This window comes from Lycium barbarum, chromosome 12, assembly GCF_019175385.1.
Source record: "Lycium barbarum isolate Lr01 chromosome 12, ASM1917538v2, whole genome shotgun sequence".
Taxonomy (NCBI): Eukaryota; Viridiplantae; Streptophyta; class Magnoliopsida; order Solanales; family Solanaceae; genus Lycium; species Lycium barbarum.
The window spans coordinates 18,856,175-18,875,873 of record NC_083348.1 but is presented as its reverse complement, the minus strand read 5'-3'; the positions used below and the strand labels follow the sequence as shown (position 1 = coordinate 18,875,873).

At 38.8% G+C, this 19,699-nt stretch overlaps 2 long non-coding RNA genes across 2 annotated transcripts; both read left to right on the top strand.

Moving 5' to 3' along the window:
• Nucleotides 1-275: 275 nt before the first annotated feature.
• Nucleotides 276-2,898, top strand: LOC132623953 (uncharacterized). Its single transcript, XR_009576487.1, has 3 exons — nucleotides 276-492; nucleotides 1,270-1,320; nucleotides 2,698-2,898. It is a non-coding gene; the product is annotated as an uncharacterized LOC132623953 (long non-coding RNA).
• A 5,611-nt stretch (nucleotides 2,899-8,509) lies between these two features.
• LOC132621100 (uncharacterized) lies at nucleotides 8,510-11,013 on the top strand. The gene is made up of 3 exons (XR_009575413.1): nucleotides 8,510-8,726; nucleotides 9,504-9,554; nucleotides 10,914-11,013. It is a non-coding gene; the product is annotated as an uncharacterized LOC132621100 (long non-coding RNA).
• Nucleotides 11,014-19,699: the final 8,686 nt, after the last annotated feature.

Here is a 19,699-nt window from a genome sequence, read left to right as displayed (position 1 = left end):
GGGCCCTTGGCCGTGTGGCATGCCCCTATATGTCCACATTTTTATTAATTAATAAGGGCTAATGGTAAATTATAACAACATAACGGGCAAAGCTTGCCAAAGAAGACATTAGTCTTCTTTGTTAAAATTTCAAGAAAACTCTAGAACAAAAATGACAAATAAGTCATCTTTGCCACCAAATTAAGAAGAATCTAGAGATGGATAGGTGGCCACATAAGATTGGATGAGACTATATATATATATAAAAGGAGAGGACTAATTCATCAATTTGGAGAGTTGAAGAAACAAAGAAAAAAGAAGACACTTTGGAAGAAAAACAAAGGGCCAATTTCGGCCAAGCTTGGAGGAAACAAGAACCTTGGAAAAATTTCTCAAAAATTACTCTCTACTAATTGGAAGGTCCCTAGCAAGGAGAAGAGGTCATTGGAACAAGTAGAACATTTATTGTTGCAAGATCAACATTCTAGCCAAGTGGGAAATTGAAGAAAAAGGGTAAGAACTTAATCTTCTTTTATATTTTATGTATGGTTGTATATGTTGTGGTGTGTGGGAGTGAATGGAACTCATGAAGATTATGAAAATATGGATGTTGAATAGTTGTCCGTGTATATGTAGTTGTGGTCGTGTGGTCATAGTGTGATTTGGAAGAGAATGGATTAATTCTATGTAGTATGTTAGTTGTTGTTGCAATGTATGGAAAAGGATGGAAATTCATGAAAATAGGGGTGTAGTTGTTGTGGCCGAGAATGTTATTGTGTGGTAAGCTATGATGAATTGATTTCATGTAATATTCTTGTTGATGTCGTTGCGGATTCTATGATATTATATGAAGGTTTAAAGGGTTGGAACGAAATGGAAATTGGTTGTAGATTGGTGGAGAAGTTAATGTAATATTAGTATGCTTCTTTATGTTTGTATGAATATGATGTTAGCAATGCATGGTTTTAATGTGGGTTATGAATCTAGAATAAAAATTTGTGGTTACACTTTTGTTGAAGTTTTCGGGTAGCATTAAATCATTGTGAATATTGTGAATGTTGTCGGACTATGTAGGAAGAGCGCTTAATATTAGAATGTATTCTTGAATTGATTATTGACGTTATAGCTTGGTTGTTTGTTGGGTTGCTGTTGAATTGGGCCGAGCCATATTCTCGGGGGTGGCATATTACAGGGGAAATGCTGCCGAAATTTCGGCAGACAAAGTGTTACTTTAAAGAATCAACTTCTAAAGGCTCTAATCAAATTTTGGTAAACATGACCAATTTGTAGATTTTGGCGGATTTGGAACGTGAATTTGGAGTCGCATAAGAAGTAGAAAAGGTATGTAAGGCTTCACCCTTCTTTCTATGGTATGTCTTAGACGGAATATGTTGGATATGAGCCTCGGGAATAACTCTACCCTCCGGAATCCGCGCCTAAAGTTTTCTTTTTTTTCAATCAGTAGAATTGAACTAAAAAGTGTGCAAAATGTTGGAAGAATTTCCTAAACCTCCAGAACTCGCATAAATAGGACCCGACTACCCTAAAACCCTCACAAGTAACGCCATGACATGTAATATATGTAAATTTGGTACGCCGCCTCATTTGACCCGAGGTGGGCCCATGGTCCCCGGATTTTCCTTATTGTTCCGTTTGATCTATTTTGAAGCAGAATCCAAAGAAAACTTTTGATCCTTATCCCGTTCACCGAGTGACAAGTACTGTAACTATTCTAATGAGGATACTTCTATGATGACAATGATAATAATGATGTTAAGAAAGGGAATATGCCTATGATAAGTATGACAAAGATGATTCCATGACTAAGATGATGAATATGATCTTATAATGATAACGATGTAGTCCAAGATGAGAAAATGCCTACGGTAGATGTGTTGGCAAAATGTTCTGCTATGAAAAGGAAAATATGGAAACGTTAAACTAATTCTTGATATCTCAACTCTATTACAGGTAATGACTACTCTAAAAGGTCCTATGTATATGAAACTGTACCCTATGACCCTATTTGATGTTTTCCTCATAATGACACTTTTCATTGGTAGTCTCGCCTCATAATACTCGTTCTTTCAATGTGAGACAAAGCGACTATGGTTGTTCCATAATGTAATCGGAGGCTACCGACCTTCCGTCACTCCGATGGACACATGACTTTCTTTGAGCTCTCATGCATGCCAATGGTATGACATATGTATATGAATGTGAATATGTATATGTATATGTATACGGGGAAAAGGGAAAGGGCCACTGTTATATCACCACCTGATTCAGCTAGATTTCGTCCCGGACGCGGGATGCCCGGACGCGGGATATGGGAGAGCCGGATACGGCCTCTGTATATGTGATATATATATATTTATATATAATATGTTGGGACACTGTTGGGGAGGGGGGTGGGAGAGCCGATGTACTCGGCGTCTGTAAATGTGAATAAAGGATACCGTTTTCTGAAATGTTCTGTTTTATGTACATGTAAGTAAGAAGTACTGTTTTTCTGAAAAAGGGACTAAGCATGCATGGCATCTGCCTGAAAGGCATTCATATGTACAGGTTACTTCTGTCCAAGATAATCTCCATATGTCTATTCCGTTATTAATCATACTGTATATTCTTTTATTATGTCACTATTCATGCCTTACATACTCAGTACATTACTCGTACTGACCCCTCTTCTTCGGGGGCTGCGTTCATGTCGCGCAGGTACACCAGATGAGCCACAGCTATCATAGAAGATGTTCCAGCGAAGTTGGCAGGCTCCACTTGTTCTGGAGTGCTGCCGAGTCAGAGTGTCTGAGCCATGATGTTTGTTTGATGTTAGAGACTTTGCAGACAGAGTCGTGGGTATAGAGTGTCGATAATATGTTGTATCATAAAGTCCATGTGATTGCAGATTCTGTTTTACTTGAGTACGATGGAAAAAAAATCTCTTGAAAGTTTTACTATGTTTTCCATTTTTATTGATATAAGAGTCTAAGAAAGTTAAGTATGTAACAAGAGTCAGCGGGTTCGCTCGGCTCCAGATATGGGGTCGGGTGCCCATCACACCCTAGTAAGGTCGGGGTGTGACAAAGTGGTATCAGAGCAGGTCGGTCCAAGGGGTTGTCTGCAAAGTCGTTGTCACGACCTGTCTAGGGGCCGTGACGAGTACCCGATACTTGTACCGAGCACCCCTTGTCTATCGTTTTACCTTTACCTCTTAGCAAGCCATGTAAACAGAGCCATTTTGTTTTTAACATTAACATTAGCGGCGTCGTTCTGAACATAGACTAATAAACTTCGTTATCACTTATACATCAACATTAGCATGCCAAAACACCATATACCTACTGTACTTAACTGACTGTACATATCTTACATACATTTACATGTCTTATATGCATTTACGTATCCTATATACATATGTCTCATAGGCACGCAGGAAAGCCCAAAGAAGAATCATGTAGTCATCGGAGTGACGTAATGGTCGGTGACCTCCGGTTATATTATAGAATACTCGTGATCGCTTTGTCTCACCTTGAAGGAATGAGTATTTTAAGGTGAGACTACCAACGGGGAATAATATTAAAGTAAACGTAGAATGAAATCGGGGCATCATAGATGACAGTTCATAGACTTTGAAATCTTTTAGAAAATAAAGTCATAGCTAGGAAATATAAATAAGATTCAAAAATTAGTTTATCAGTTTCATATTTACATAAGATACTTAGCTTAGTCATCTTAGTCATAGAGTCGTTCCGGTAGTACGTATCATAGGCATATTCTCTTATCTAACATCATTGTTATCATTATCGTCATGGAAGTGCCCTCATTAGAGGAGTCATAGTATTTATCATTTGGTAACGAAATCAGGATCAAAGGTTCCTTTTGGATTCACTTCAAGTAAGTCAAGCAAGACTGTAAGGAAAATCCGAGAGTAGCGGGCCCACCTCGGGCCGGATGGGGTGACGTATATGATTTACATATATTACGTGTCATGTCATTACTTGTGAGGGTCCTAGGGTAATCGGGTCCCACTTATGCAAGTTCTAGGGGTTTAAGAGGTCTTTCCATCATTTGCACACTTTCTAATTCAACTCTATTGAACAAAAAGTGAAAAACTTTGGATGCGGATTCCGGGGAAGAGAGTTGTCCCCGAGGCGCGTACCCAACTTATTAAGTCTAAGACATGCCATAGAAAGAAGGGTGAAACCTTACATACCTCTTTCCGCTTCTTTTGCTATTCCGAATTCACGTTGCAATCTCGTCAAAATCTGCAAATTGGTCATGTTTACCAAAACTCTTATTAGGATACTTAGAGTTGAATTCTTAAGGAAACATTTGGCTACCGAAATTTCGGCAGCACTTCCCCTATAAATACTCCATCCCACCAAGTTCAACTTGGCTAATTCCAATCAACAACAATCCCGGGAATTCAAACCCGGCCAAAATATCAACCACAATTCCAACAACAACAATACTAACAACTTCCATATTCAATCAACTTACTACTTCTTCCAAAAACTTTCTAACTTTAATGAAAACAATAACAACCTCATGATCTATATTCCAACAACATCATACTAACCACATTACCTTCCATGCATGCAAGAACATTACATTCAATTCACATAACTTCTAAAACAAACCTCCACCTACTTCAACTTCACAAGATTATTATGCATTCATTAGCAATCTAGCATCCACAATTCAACTACAACCAAAGCATCAAATAGAATTGACTCCTTTTCTTCCATATTACTCTACAACTACACGGCCAACATCAAGCATACACTACAACCTCTCCAAATTTATTCAACATCCATTTTCCACATATCATTCACAACAATAACAATCAAACACTAGATAAATTAATTAAAACACAATTTCTACACACATATACATGTTCCATACCTCACGGCCACACCCCTATTTTTATCTCTTTCATGAATTTCATCTATTTTAACATACTACAACACATATAAACCATTCATAACACATAAAGAAAGATCAAAACTCACCTTTCTTCTTCAACTTCTCACTTGACTACAACTTGGCAAATTGTATGATTTTGAATCTTTCTTGCTCCAACAACAACTCCACCTTGTTAAGCACCCTTTACTTTGTAGGGATTGATTTTTGAAGAATTTTTATCAATTTTTCTCATGGACTTTCTCTATGGCCGAAATGGCCTTAAGCTTTTCTCTCTTCTTTCTCTTGTTCTTCTTTTCTTGAAACCTCTAGAACTTATTGTGATAAGGATGACTTAGTCATCCTTTTATTGACCAAATTTTATTTAATATTGGCTTCGGCCATAACCATGGCCGGTTGGGCCTCACAAATTTGGGCCTTATTATTTTTTTTTGATTTTTTTGGGCCAACTCGGTTTGGTCCCGAGTTGGGCCTAGTCCACTGACCTTTCGACCTTAAAACGTTCATATCTCCTTGTGCCGACGTCACCTGGGGACCCAAAACCTATGGTTGGAAAGCTAATTCAATTATCTACAACTTCTATTTCTTAGTACATTTCCAAATTCCAAACTTATAATACCGTTTTTGCCCCTTGAAATCAGATCACCCGAACACGTTTTCTTAAAAATATTCGTTTGGAGGACTTCCACTTTGATTTGGCCCAAGGGTCCTTCTTGAGTCGTGTTCAACTTCTCATATGTGATTCATATGAATTTTCAGATGTCCCAAAAAAAATCTCGATGTGTGGGTCCCACCTCAGCAAATAATCTGACGTTCAAAAATACGGGATATAACAGTCGTGTCCAGTAGAGTCCTGTTTATGGGTGTGAAGCCGGCCACATTTATAAACAGGAGGCTGCGAGACATCTAGGAAATATTGACCTTCTTTCTGTCTTAGATCGTGCGATAGAGCCAAGTCATAAGGAATAAGGTTTCCCTATATGAGCTATATGTATAACGAAAGAAAACGAGCAAGGCTGCGGAAGCTTATGAAGGTAAGTCCCGACGTAATTGTTCTGTTACCTGAACTGGAAGTATTGGATGGCGGGAATGTGCCATATAGTCGTACGTTCTGTGAGGCCTTGATGGCATTGGCCGCATGCAAGTTTTGAATAATAGAAACAGTAAAAGAGGTTCTGCCAGAACGGGTACGTCCCACAGGAAGAGGTATGGGAAAGAGATACTGTGAATAGGTAATAATTGAAATGCGTTAGTTCAGAAAGGTTATGGCCTTGGACGTGGCGACGAAGGTGGGGTCGCTATCATCGGGAATCTGGAAGTCCGGGACAGGAGGTAGACATACACACAGGTGAAAGGTGAACAATGGGAACCAAGAAGGGTAAAATGGTAATTAAGAAAGAACGGACGTGTTACGGAAATGTCCCGGAGCTTGTAATACTTCGGTTTGCTTCAGAATATGTAATAAAGGTCATGTGAGGAAGCGGACGCGAAAATATCAGCATTAAGACATTGAATTCCAGTGAAGTCTTGAGGTTAAGCGTGCTCAGGTGGGAGCAATTCCATGATAGGTGACCCCCTGGGAAGTTTACAGGATATTCTACATATGCGGACATAAGAGACAAATGAGTAGATAGAGTAACCTAAGGAAAACTATAGTATATGGGACGGTTGGAAACCATAAGAAGATGCGTGAAACAAAGCAGACTAGCTCGGTGAAAGGACAGAAAGTGCACCACAGTCCCGGGATTAGGATAGGCTTGAACAGTGCTTGGAAGTATTTGGTGAACTAGTTGACAGTGAATATGTATGTATATATGAATGTATAAGATATCCCGCACACGACTGTATCGGTGGCGTGCGAGCCCCAAAAACCGAGACTACGGGAGGAAAGGTATTGATTACGCAAAGGTGCCGAAGTACGAGTGACAACAAGAATAAATGGTACAAGTGCGGCGAGTGAACTGTTATTATTTTACTATAGGTTGAGGTCGGAAATTCCAATATAACGATACTCGGAAAAGAAAGAGAGTGTGAGTAAATGGAAGATAGGAAGCTTAAATGTCGGAAAAGGGGAAAGTTAAGAAAACCTTAGTAAGTGAAACCCCCGCGAGAAATTAATGGTAAAAGTACGAGACCACTAGGATGAAAATTCAAGTAGGCATGTGAGACGAGATAGAGTGAGGTAAAAGGAAACAAGGAGAAATGTGGAGCGGTTGAGAGTTGATTTCAACAAGTAGGTCTAAGAGAATGGTGACCAGGGTAGAGGAATGTGAAGTAAGAAAAGGAATGCTCAGGATGGTGATGGTGTTGAGGTGACAGATCTGTAAAAGGACAAGTATGTAGCCATAGTAATATGCTTAGAGGTTTAAGAGAGTAACGGAACGTTTAAGCAATATGGACGCACAACTACAATACGAACACGTAGTTAAGAAAGAATTACGAGCAAGAGAGCTGAGCAAGTGAAAGGACGAATAAAGGATAGAAAGGCATGGAAATAAGGACAAATGAGGACCTAGACAGGAAGTAAAAGAAGAGCTTAAGATAAGAAGTTTTCGATATGTAGGCACAAAGTTGGAAAAGGAGGTGAGGAATAAGGTATAAGCGAAGACTTCATAAAGGACTATCAGCATATAAGGAACCCCTTAAAGGGGGGGGGGGGGGGGGGGGAGGCCATATCAGGCTTACAAGGAATAACGATGAATGAAATGAGCACCAACACATGAAGTCAAAGACAAGTACACCTGTATCAAGAAGGTACGAAAGGAGACTGAAGAAGAATTGTAGTAAGAATCCAAAGGTGTGGCTTTTGTTAAGATATGGTCACGAAACAGTAACGGAAAAGAGATGATCTGAGAAAGACAGGGATAATACGTTGGCCCAACAAAGTAGAAACTCCACGACACGGGAAGAAGATTCATGTAAAAACCGAGAAGTTCGATTATAAAAGGAATGAGGTAAAGGATAAAGAGTGAGCGTGAAGGAAAGGACGACTACAAAGGGACCCACCCGAAATATTATGACACTCCATAAGACCAGTTGAACATTCGAGGACGAATGTTCTAAAGGGGGGGAGGATGTTATATCCCGTATTTCGTACGTTCGGATATCCCAAAGTAGTCGTGACGAAGTAAAGGGAATGACCATTTTCAAAAATTTTATTATAATGTATAAGTTGTTGTGTATATTATTTACGAACATTGGTAGTATGGAAATAGTGAGGAAGACTAAGGGTAAAAAAGAAAATTCGCGAAAAGGGTTCATGGAAAATATTGCGAAGGACTAAGGGCAAAATGGGAATTTCACAAAAAATATCAAGAATGTTCTTGAAGGGCCCTTGGCCGTGTGGCAAGCCCCTATATGTCCACATTTTTATTAATTAATAAGGGCTAATGGTAAATTATAACAACATAAGGGGCAAAGCTTGCCAAAGAAGACATTAGTCTTCTTTGTTAAAATTTCAAGAAAACTCTAGAAAACAAAATGACAAATAAGTCATCTTTGCCACCAAATTAAGAAGAATCTAGAGATGGATAGGTGGCCACATAATATTGGAGGAGACTATATATATATATAAAAGGAGAGGACTAATTCATCAATTTGGAGAGTTGAAGAAACAAAGAAAAAAGAAGACACTTTGGAAGAAAAACAAAGGGCCAATTTCGGCCAAGCTTGGAGGAAACAAGAACCTTGGAAAAATTTCTCAAAAATTACTCTCTACTAATTGGAAGGTCCCTAGCAAGGAGAAGAGGTCATTGGAACAAGTAGAACATTTATTGTTGCAAGATCAACATTCTAGCCAAGTGGGAAATTGAAGAAAAAGGGTAAGAACTTAATCTTCTTTTATATTTTATGTATGGTTGTATATGTTGTGGTGTGTGGGAGTGAATGGAACTCATGAAGATTATGAAAATATGGATGTTGAATAGTTGTCCGTGTATATGTAGTTGTGGCCGTGTGGTCATAGTGTGATTTGGAAGAGAATGGATTAATTCTATGTAGTATGTTAGTTGTTGTTGCAATGTATGGAAAAGGATGGAAATTCATGAAAATAGGGGTGTAGTTGTTGTGGCCGAGAAGGTTATTGTGTGGTAAGCTATGATGAATTGATTTCATGTAATATTCTAGTCGATGTCGTTTCGGATTCTATGATATTATATGAAGGTTTAAAGGGTTGGAACGAAATGGAAATTGGTTGTAGATTGGTGGAGAAGTTAATGTAATATTAGTATGCTTCTTTATGTTTGTATGAATATGATGTTAGCAATGCATGGTTTTAATGTGGGTGATGAATCTAGAATAAAAATGTGTGGTTACACTTTTGTTGAAGTTTTCGGGTAGCATTAAATCATTGTGAATATTGTGAATGTTGTCGGAATATGTAGGAAGAGAGCTTAATATTAGAATGTATTCTTGAATTGATTATTGACGTTATAGCTTGGTTGTTGGTTGGGTAGCTGTTGAATTGGGCCGAGCCATATTCTCGGGGGTGGCATATTACAGGGGAAATGCTGCCGAAATTTTGGAAGACAAAGTGTTACTTTAAAGAATCAACTTCTAAAGGCTCTAATCAAGTTTTGGTAAACATGACCAATTTGTAGATTTTGGCGGATTTGGAACGTGAATTTGGAGTCGCATAAGAAGCAGAAAAGGTATGTAAGGCTTCACCCTTCTTTCTATGGCATGTCTTAGACGGAATATGTTGGATATGAGCCTCGGGAATAACTCTACCCTCCGGAATCCGCGCCTAAAGTTTTCTTTTTTTCAATCAGTAGAATTGAACTAAAAAGTGTGCAAAATGTTGGAAGAATTTCCTAAACCTCCAGAACTCGCATAAATAGGACCCGACTACCCTAAAACCCTCACAAGTAACGCCATGACATGTAACATATGTAAATTTGGTACGCCGCCTCATTTGACCCGAGGTGGGCCCATGGTCCCCGGATTTTCCTTATTGTTCCGTTTGATCTATTTTGAAGCAGAATCCAAAGAAAACTTTTGATCCTTATCCCGTTCACCGAGTGACAAGTACTGTAACTATGCTAATGAGGATACTTCTATGATGACAATGATAATGATGATGTTAAGAAAGGGAATATGCCTATGATAAGTATGACAAAGATGATTCCATGACTAAGATGATGAATATGATCTTATAATGATAACGATGTAGTCCAAGATGAGAAAATGCCTACGGTAGATGTGTTGGCAAAATGTTCTGCTATGAAAAGGAAAATATGGAAACGTTAAACTAATTCTTGATATCTCAACTCTATTATAGGTAATGACTACTCTAAAAGGTCCTATGTATATGAAACTGTACCCTATGACCCTATTTGATGTTTTCCTCATAATGACACTTTTCATTGGTAGTCTCGCCTCATAATACTCGTTCCTTCAAGGTGAGACAAAGCGACGATGGTTGTTCCATAATGTAATCGGAGGCTACCGACCTTCCGTCACTCCGATGGACACATGACTTTCTTTGAGCTCTCATGCATGCCAATGGTATGACATATGTATATGAATGTGAATATGTATATGTATATGTATACGGGGAAAAGGGAAAGGGCCACTGTTATATCACCACCTGATTCAGCTGGATTTCGTCCCGGACGCGGGATATGGGAGAGCCGGATACGGCGTCTGTATATGTGATATATATATTTATATATAATATGTTAGGACACTGTTGGGGAGGGGGGTGGGAGAGCCGATGTACTCGGCGTCTGTAAATGTGAATAAAGGATACCGTTTTCTGAAATGTTCTGTTTTATGTACATGTAAGTAAGAAGTACTGTTTTTCTGAAAAAGGGACTAAGCATGCATGGCATCTGCCTGAAAGGCATTCTTATGTACAGGTTACTTCTGTCCAAGATAATCTCCATATGTCTATTTCGTTATTAATCATACTGTATATTCCTTTATTATGTCACTATTCATGCCTTACATACTCAGTACATTACTCGTACTGACCCCTCTTCTTCGGGGGCTGCGTTCATGCCGCGCAGGTACACCAGATGAGCCACAGCTATCATAGAAGATGTTCCAGCGGAGTTGGCAGGCTCCACTTGTTCTGGAGTGCTGCCGAGTCAGAGTGTTTGAGCCATGATGTTTGTTTGATGTTAGAGACTTTGCAGACAGAGTCGTGGGTATAGAGTGTCGATAATATGTTGTATAATAAAGTCCATGTGATTGCAGATTCTGTTTGACTTGAGTACGATGGAAAAAAAAATCTCTTGAAAGTTTTACTATGTTTTCCATTTTTATTGATATAAGAGTCTAAGAAAGTTAAGTATGTAACAAGAGTCAGCGGGTTCGTTCGGCTCCAGATATGGGGTCGGGTGCCCATCACACCCTAGTAAGGTCGGGGTGTGACACTTGCAAAAGAACTCCAAAGGTTCATAACATCATCATATATATATCCCGATAACCTGTTTCTTGAGGAGTCACAACTAATCAAAACATAATATGATACGTAAGCCGACAAGGCTGCCACTACATGTCAATATGATACGCAAGCCGACAAGGCTACCACTACATGTCAATATCATACGCAAGCCGACAAGGCTGCCACTACATGTCAATATCATACGCATAGCACATCATATAGACACAGCTGAACAAAACTTATACACAACCCACACATATGTCTACAGACCTCTAAGAGTATCAACAGTGAAATATGACGGAACAGGGCCCCGTCGTACCCCTGGATAAACATACATATATATATCATAAGATATGTACCAAAAGTCTAAACTCCGGAACAACGGAGCTCTCCGAGGCAGCTGAGTAGAAGTCCTATGCTGAAGGGTCACCAAACCGACTATCTGTACCTGCGGGCATGAAACGCAGCCCCCCGAAGAAAGGGGGATCAGTACGGAATATGTACTGAGTATATAAAGCATGAAATACAGTAGAGAGGATCATAACTGAAATAGAGATTATCAGAAACAAGTATGACTTTTTAAACATCAATACACTTGCCTTATGAAATGAAAATCATGCATATCAATATCATATATCATATATATAACGTGTCCCGGCCCTCTACTGAGGGACTCGGTGAATAAGGTCGCCACATACCATCCTTCGCGCCATAATCACATCATCACACCATCACATCATCACACCATCATATCATCACATCATATATATATATATATATATATATATATATATATATATATATATATATATATATATATATATATATATATATAACGTGTCCCGGCCCTCTAGTGAGGGACTCGGTGAACAATGCAGTGAAACTGTGCACGAAAACGTGTCCTGGCCCTGGACTCAGTGAGAGACATATTGATTCACGCACGAGCAGAGTAGTGAGCAACTATATGCAATTTAAATCATATCTGAGACTTAATGGAATAATGAAAATGAACCATCCCTTGCAAATCAAGACAATAGTCATATCAAATACCTTTCGAATGTCACTGTGAATTATATCAAAATAGAACTCTGGAACCATATGTACGTATCAAAACATAATAAAGTAAGTTCTGGGAATCAAGAATATTAGCCATCCTAGTGGCTCTAAGAATAGGAATTTCTTTGGAACCATATACACATCGTCTGTTCGTTTCATAAAATCATGCCCAAAGAAAGAAGGGTTAACTTTACATACCTCAATTCCTTCCTGGGCTAACAAGAGTGCCACGAGTCCCAGATGACCCAACGAACATTAATCTACACCATATAAATCTTTTACGTCACAATCGAACCGAAATTTCAAGAATTGGGTCACTACTACATTTCACTGAATATCTAGTGGGCTTAAAGCTTAACTACGTTCAACAGTGGTCTTTCAACACTTAATACCCATTATGCTTTCCAATATAAGATACCATTTTTAGATATATAACAATCTGTTTCATCATCTAGGAGTCAAAAAATTTACTCCAACCCATAACTCAGGAGTTCAAATCATTTCTCCTTTTAAGAACCCAAATCATTAATACCCATTGCAATAGCTGGTATAAAACTCAAATCAAATATTTCAAATACTTATCCATAATCATATTTGAGAGTAGGGTAGAGAATTTACTTCTTGGGGTTCCAACACTAAGATTAAACTTTGAAACTAACTCTTGAAGATTTCTTCTGGTTGTTGCCATTCCTTGAGGTTGTTTCCACGGACAGCCCTCCTATTTTTCACGTCACCACGAGCTTGGAAATAATAAGAGTAGCTGCTACGTTATTTTAGAGAAAATGGCCAAAACAGAGGGTCGTTCTCCTTCTAAGAAGGACAAAATGAGGCTTGGATACATCTTTGTGTTCACTGAAATGGTCTATTTTCCTCTATGTATAGCCCATGTTTATCTCTATGTATATATGTGCCTTTGGGAAACCACTTAATTGCTGGCACCACTTGAAGAGTGCACAGCTAAATTACTTCCAAGTGTACAAAGTTTGGCCTTTTTAAATGATTAAAACATTAACCCTGTCCCTTTTCCTTTATGCCACCGTTTATATACTTTGAGCCAATGACCACTTTCACCAATATTCCTCATTCTTGGATTTATTAATCAATACTTGTGTAATGTTAAATCATACACGACTGCTACAAAATTTGTAATTAAAAATTCTAAAATGTGATTGACATCTCCCCATTTGACCGGTTACACACATATTTGATTTCTTGATCTCAGTTCACTTTAACCACAATTATTTTTAATACACTTCATATAATCATTACCATGATTATGTGACATAGCACTAGTCCATAGTCCCTTTTGGTACACATAAAATATTATTCTCAGTCACCGTGGTCACATTTGTTAAGTCCTAAATTATTTCGGGACCTCAAACTTGTTATACCCCGTATTTTGCACGTCGGAATATTTTAAGTTGGTTGCGGCGAGTCATGGGAAAGACTCTTAATTTTCGGTTTTGTTGATTTTGTTTTAATGCACAAGTTGCATATTTATCCTTTCATTGATGTGGAGTGTTAAGGGTAAATTTGGAATAAGGAAAATTTGGGATTAAAAGTGAATTTTGGAAAGTTCAGCAATTCATGAAAATTTAGGGCTAGAAGTGAAATTTTGGAAACTAAATATTTCATGAAAAGGACCATATGTGGCCATGTGTGTGGTGTGGGCCATGGGACATTTGGATGAATTATATATGGCATAATATATGACAAAGCAAGTCATAATTCATCATTCTTACAAGTCTAGAACCTTGGAGAAATATGGAGAAAAAAAAAAGGGAGCATGTTCGGCCATAGATGCCCACAAATTCAAGACCAATTTTAAGCCATCAAAAAAATAATTTCTTCAAGCAAACTTGCTAATTGAATGGCGCTTGTTAACGTGGAAGTGTTGTTAGAAGCGTTAGATTGCTCGTTTTCTCTATCTACCACTTTAGGCAAGTTGTGGAATTGAAGAAGAAAGGTGAGTTCTAATCTTGTTTTATGTGTTATGAATGGTTTATATGTGTTGTTGTATGCTAAAATGGAAGAAATTCATGATAGGAGTCAAGTTGAAGTTGGGTCGTGTGGAAGGTGTTTGGTCGTGTGTGTATGTTGTGTTTAAAGTGATGTATTAGTTCTAGTTGGCATGTTTTGATTGTTGTAGAGTGAAGAAAAGAATGAAAACCATCTTTGTGTGCATGTATGATGTGGGCCGAATGGTCCCCCTTTGTGTAGTTGAGAATGAATAAATCGTCGATAGCATTTTAATTGTCGTCGTTGTGGATTCTATGAAGAAAGATGCAAGTTTAATGACTCAAAGTGATGTTGTGGTGGTTATGGGTTGATTTGGAAGTTAATGTGAATTTTATGTAATTTTTGTATTTGTGAGGATTGCATTGTTAATGTGTGGATTAATGGAGTAAGTCATGAATTTGGAAGGAATGAATGTGTTATAGTTGAGGTTCTCGGGTTTGGGGCAATTTCGGGTGAGTTGGAGTATTATTTTGGATGTTTGAAAAATTATGTGAATTGTTTGAAATGCTCTTGAATGTTGTTGGCATGAGTTCGGGCTAATATTTGAGTGTATAGGCATTGATGTTGGCTTGAACGTATGCCATTAAATTGAACATAGTGAATATTGTTGGATTATGTAGAATGAGTATTTGATGCTAGAGTGCATTGTAAATTGGTTATTGATGTTGCCAGATTGGTTTTTGGTGTTATTGTTGTTGAGTTGGCCGAGTTGAACTCTCGGGGATGCTATATGTATAGGGGAAATGCTGCCGAAATTTCGGTAGATAAACATGAATTCAAGTTGAACTCTTAGGAGCTATAACTCACAATTGGTAAATATGACCATTTGTAGATTTTGAGCGAAACGGGAATTGAACTTGGACGAGCGTAAGGCGCAATCAAGGTATGTAAAGCTATCCCTTTTCTTCTTTTGGCATATCCTGGGTGTGCTAGGTTCGGATTTGAGCCTCGTCGGTTATTCTGCTCATAGGAATGCGAGTCTGAATTTTGGTACTATTCATTCAGTACAATTGAATTAAAGCCCTTGAGTTTTGTTGGAAAACTGTTTTAAACATCCATAACCCGTACCGACGTGATAGGATCGCTTTGAACCCTTCATGGATGACTCCATAGAGTCCAATGTTTGCAATTTATATCCGCCACCTCGACTGACCCGAGGTGGGCCCACGAGTTCTGAAACTTCCTTCGTTTGTCTGACTGAGCTATTTTGTACGGTATAAAAGCAAGACCCTCGTCTATGATTCATATTTGCTTTTGATGTTGACATCCTTATATGGTTAGGCTATGGTCCGTATGTCTTCGATCTGATCGGATTTGAAACGTTGTGTAAACAGTTTGTTTCCAAAAGAGTTTTGTTCCCTAATAATTTCAAAACTACGAACATCCGTACCTTTCACAGAAAAGCTCGGATCGCTTCGATACTTTTGCAAATGACTTTATAACTTATGATGATCTTAACCTTCATAGGCGGGCACGGATTGGGTTGACGCTCGTCCGTGGGTCCCGCGACTTTCTATGTTGGTTTTAACAACCTATTTTTGAAAGAATTTAATGTGGCTTTGATTCCGACCCCCGAGTATGATTACTTATTTGTCTGTCGAGTTTGAGATAAGGATTTGTATGTATGAGACTTTGATACGTGACTATGGTTTCTGAAGTTCGGTTAATATGCTCCCGAGTGATACTTGGAAGAAAGTCTGATTTGACTGTTGTTCCGGTTTTGAACTAACAGTTCGTTTGATTTATCCTGTTGGGTTGTGGTAAGTGATTTGTATGTATATGGTTATTTACGATTCCTCTTGTGCCTTCTGTTATTATCTCTTTCGCCGAGTCCCGGGACGGTTATATTATTGTGCGCACTATGTGACATTGACCGCTGGACCCCTGACCGCGGAATGTCGGATATGTGATATTGACCGCTGGACTCCTGACCGCGGTATATACGACACTGACCGCTGGACCCCTGACCGCGGTATGTCGGATTGTGATACTGACCGCTAGACCCCTGACCGCGGTATGTATGACACTGACCGCTGGACCCCTGACCGCGGTATGTCGGATTCATGTTATTGGCCGCTGGGTTTCTTGGCCGCGGCATAAGTGTGATCTTGATCGCAGTGCATGTGTTTGATTTTCCGTGTGTATGAGACATAAATGTTTTTCAAAGAAAGCAAAGCATTTTGGCCTTTCGATTGCCGCATTTGTCTTTCGGTACCTCTTATGTAAGATTTGCACGCCAGATGCAAATACTTGGGTATTCTGCTTATGGTGCTAACCTTCTGTACATCTTACTTCGATTATGACTTCGTTTCTGTATTTTCTGCTTTACACACTCAGTACATATTCCATACTGACCCCCTTTCTTCGGGGGCTGCGTTTTATGCCACGCAGGTACCCACAGATGGATAGATGATGTAGCAGAAGATGTCCCAGCTGGATTGGCGAGCTCCTTTCTCTCCGGAGCGCTGCCGCGTCCGAGTGCTTTTGGTATGGTATCTGAGGTTATGTTAGAGACTTTGCAGACAGTGTCGTGAGTATAAGATGTCGGTTTGTAAGCGGCTAAGTAAGCCGGTGTTTTATTATGCTCTATGTTACAGATTTGTTATGATTAATGATTTTATTTGATTCGAAAAAGACGTAAACATGTTGTTCTTTGAAAAAATTTCTTTGTGCATTTTTGACATGGTTTGCGGGCCCAGTATGATTACGAGTATTATGAAAGTCTGCGGGTTCGCTCGGCCCTAGGTAAGGGTCGGGTGCCCATCACGCCCCATCGGAATTGGGGTGTGACAAAGTGGTATCAGAGCAGGTCTGTCCTAGGGGTTGTCTGCAAAGTCGTGTCCAGTAGAGTCCTGTTTATGGTGTGTTGCGCGCCACATTTATAAACAGGAGGCTACGGGGCATCTAGGGAGGTTACTCTTCCTTCACATCTGAGATCGTGTTATAGAGCCAAGTCATAGGGAACGGGATTCCTCATCCTGATTTTTGGTTGCAGCAGAAGAATGACATCGATAGAAGGAAGTAATTGATGATGTTAGGAAATACAAAGCACGTAGGTAAGCGCGGATATGAAAGATATGTGTCATGTAAGATATTGAAATACGATTGAAATACGAGTTGAAGGTTAAAAGAGAAGAGGAACAAGAAAGTGTAACAAATGCAGTTGAGCTGTGCATACGAGGTATGTTCGTCATTTTCGTATTGTTGTTGATATTGGGAGCCCTGTGAGGCCGTGATATGATATGATATGCATATATGTATGTTGGCCCTGTGAGGTACTGTTGGTATTCTCTGCGTACAGGTTTTGAGATAGTAATAATTACAGAGGAAACTCTGCAGGAATATTCCCAACAAAAAAAAAAAGAAAAAAGGAGGATGAGATATAAATTGGTAATACGACTTGAAAGGTCGTGCCGACAGTAATGATAAGATCTGACTAAGCTACGAGTACGGCTGATATCGAGAAGGAAGTAATAGTATGCGTAAGATAAGAGGAAGGAGGGGTAAAATGGTAAATGTGAAGGATAAGGTACGGGCATGGAGGAAAGGACAACGATAAAAGCGACCCCTCCCGAAGTGTTACAAGACCCTACAAGGTCAGTTGAACATTCAAGGACGAATGTTCTAAAGGGGGGGAGAATGTTATACCCCGTATTTTGCACGTCGGAATATTTTAAGTTGGTTGCGGCGAGTCATGGGAAAGACTCTTAATTTTCGGTTTTGTTGATTTTGTTTTAATGCACAAGTTGCATATTTTTCCTTTCATTGATGTGGAGTGTTAAGGGTAAATTTGGAATAAGGAAAATTTGGGATTAAAAGTGGATTTTGGAAAGTTGAGCAATTCATGAAAATTTAGGGCTAGAAGTGAAATTTTGGAAACTAAATATTTCATGAAAAGGACCATATGTGGCCATGTGTGTGGTGTGGGCCATGGGACATTTGGATGAATTATATATGGCATAATATATGACAAAGCAAGTCATAATTCATCATTCTTACAAGTCTAGAACCTTGGAGAAATATGGAGAAAAAAAAAAGGGAGCATGTTCGGCCATAGATGCCCACAAATTCAAGACCAATTTTAAGCCATCAAAAAAATAATTTCTTCAAGCAAACTTTCTAATTGAAGGGCGCTTGTTAACGTGGAAGTGTTGTTAGAAGCGTTAGATTGCTCGTTTTCTCTATCTACCACTTTAGGCAAGTTGTGGAATTGAAGAAGAAAGGTGAGTTCTAATCTTGTTTTATGTGTTATGAATGGTTTATATGTCTTGTTGTATGCTAAAATGGAAGAAATTCATGATAGGAGTCAAATTGAAGTTGGGTCGTGTGGAAGGTGTTTGGCCGTGTGTGTATGTTGTGTTTAAAGTGATGTATTAGTTCTAGTTGGCATGTTCTGATTGTTGTAGAGTGAAGAAAAGAATGAAAACCATCTTTGTGTGCATGTATGATGTGGGCCGAATGGTCCCCCTTTGTGTAGTTGAGAATGAATAAATCGTCGATAGCATTTTAGTTGTCGTCGTTGTGGATTCTATGAAGAAAGATGCAAGTTTAATGACTCAAAGTGATGTTGTGGTGGTTATGGGTTGATTTGGAAGTTAATGTGAATTTTATGTAATTTTTGTATTTGTGAGGATTGCATTGTTAATGTGTGGATTAATGGAGTAAGTCATGAATTTGGAAGGAATGAATGTGTTATAGTTGAGGTTCTCGGGTTTGGGGCAATTTCGGGTGAGTTGGAGTATTATTTTGGATGTTTGAAAAAATATGTGAATTGTTCGAAATGCTCTTGAATGTTGTTGGCATGAGTTCGGGCTAATATTTGAGTGTATAGGCATTGATGTTGGCTTGAAGGTATGCCATTAAATTGAACATAGTGAATATTGTTGGATTATGTAGAATGAGTATTTGATGCTAGAGTGCATTGTAAATTGGTTATTGATGTTGCCAGATTGGTTTTTGGTGTTATTGTTGTTGAGTTGGCCGAGTTGAACTCTCGGGGATGCTATATGTATAGGGGAAATGCTGCCGAAATTTCGGTAGATAAACATGAATTCAAGTTGAACTCTTAGGAGCTATAACTCACAATTGGTAAATATGACCATTTGTAGATTTTGAGCGAAACGGGAATTGAACTTGGACGAGCGTAAGGCGCAATCAAGGTATGTAAAGCTATCCCTTTTCTTCTTTTGGCATATCCTGGGTGTGCTAAGTTCGGATTTGAGCCTCGTCGGTTATTCTGCTCATAGGAATGCGAGTCTGAATTTTGGTACTATTCATTCAGTACAATTGAATTAAAGCCCTTGAGTTTTGTTGGAAAACTGTTTTAAACAT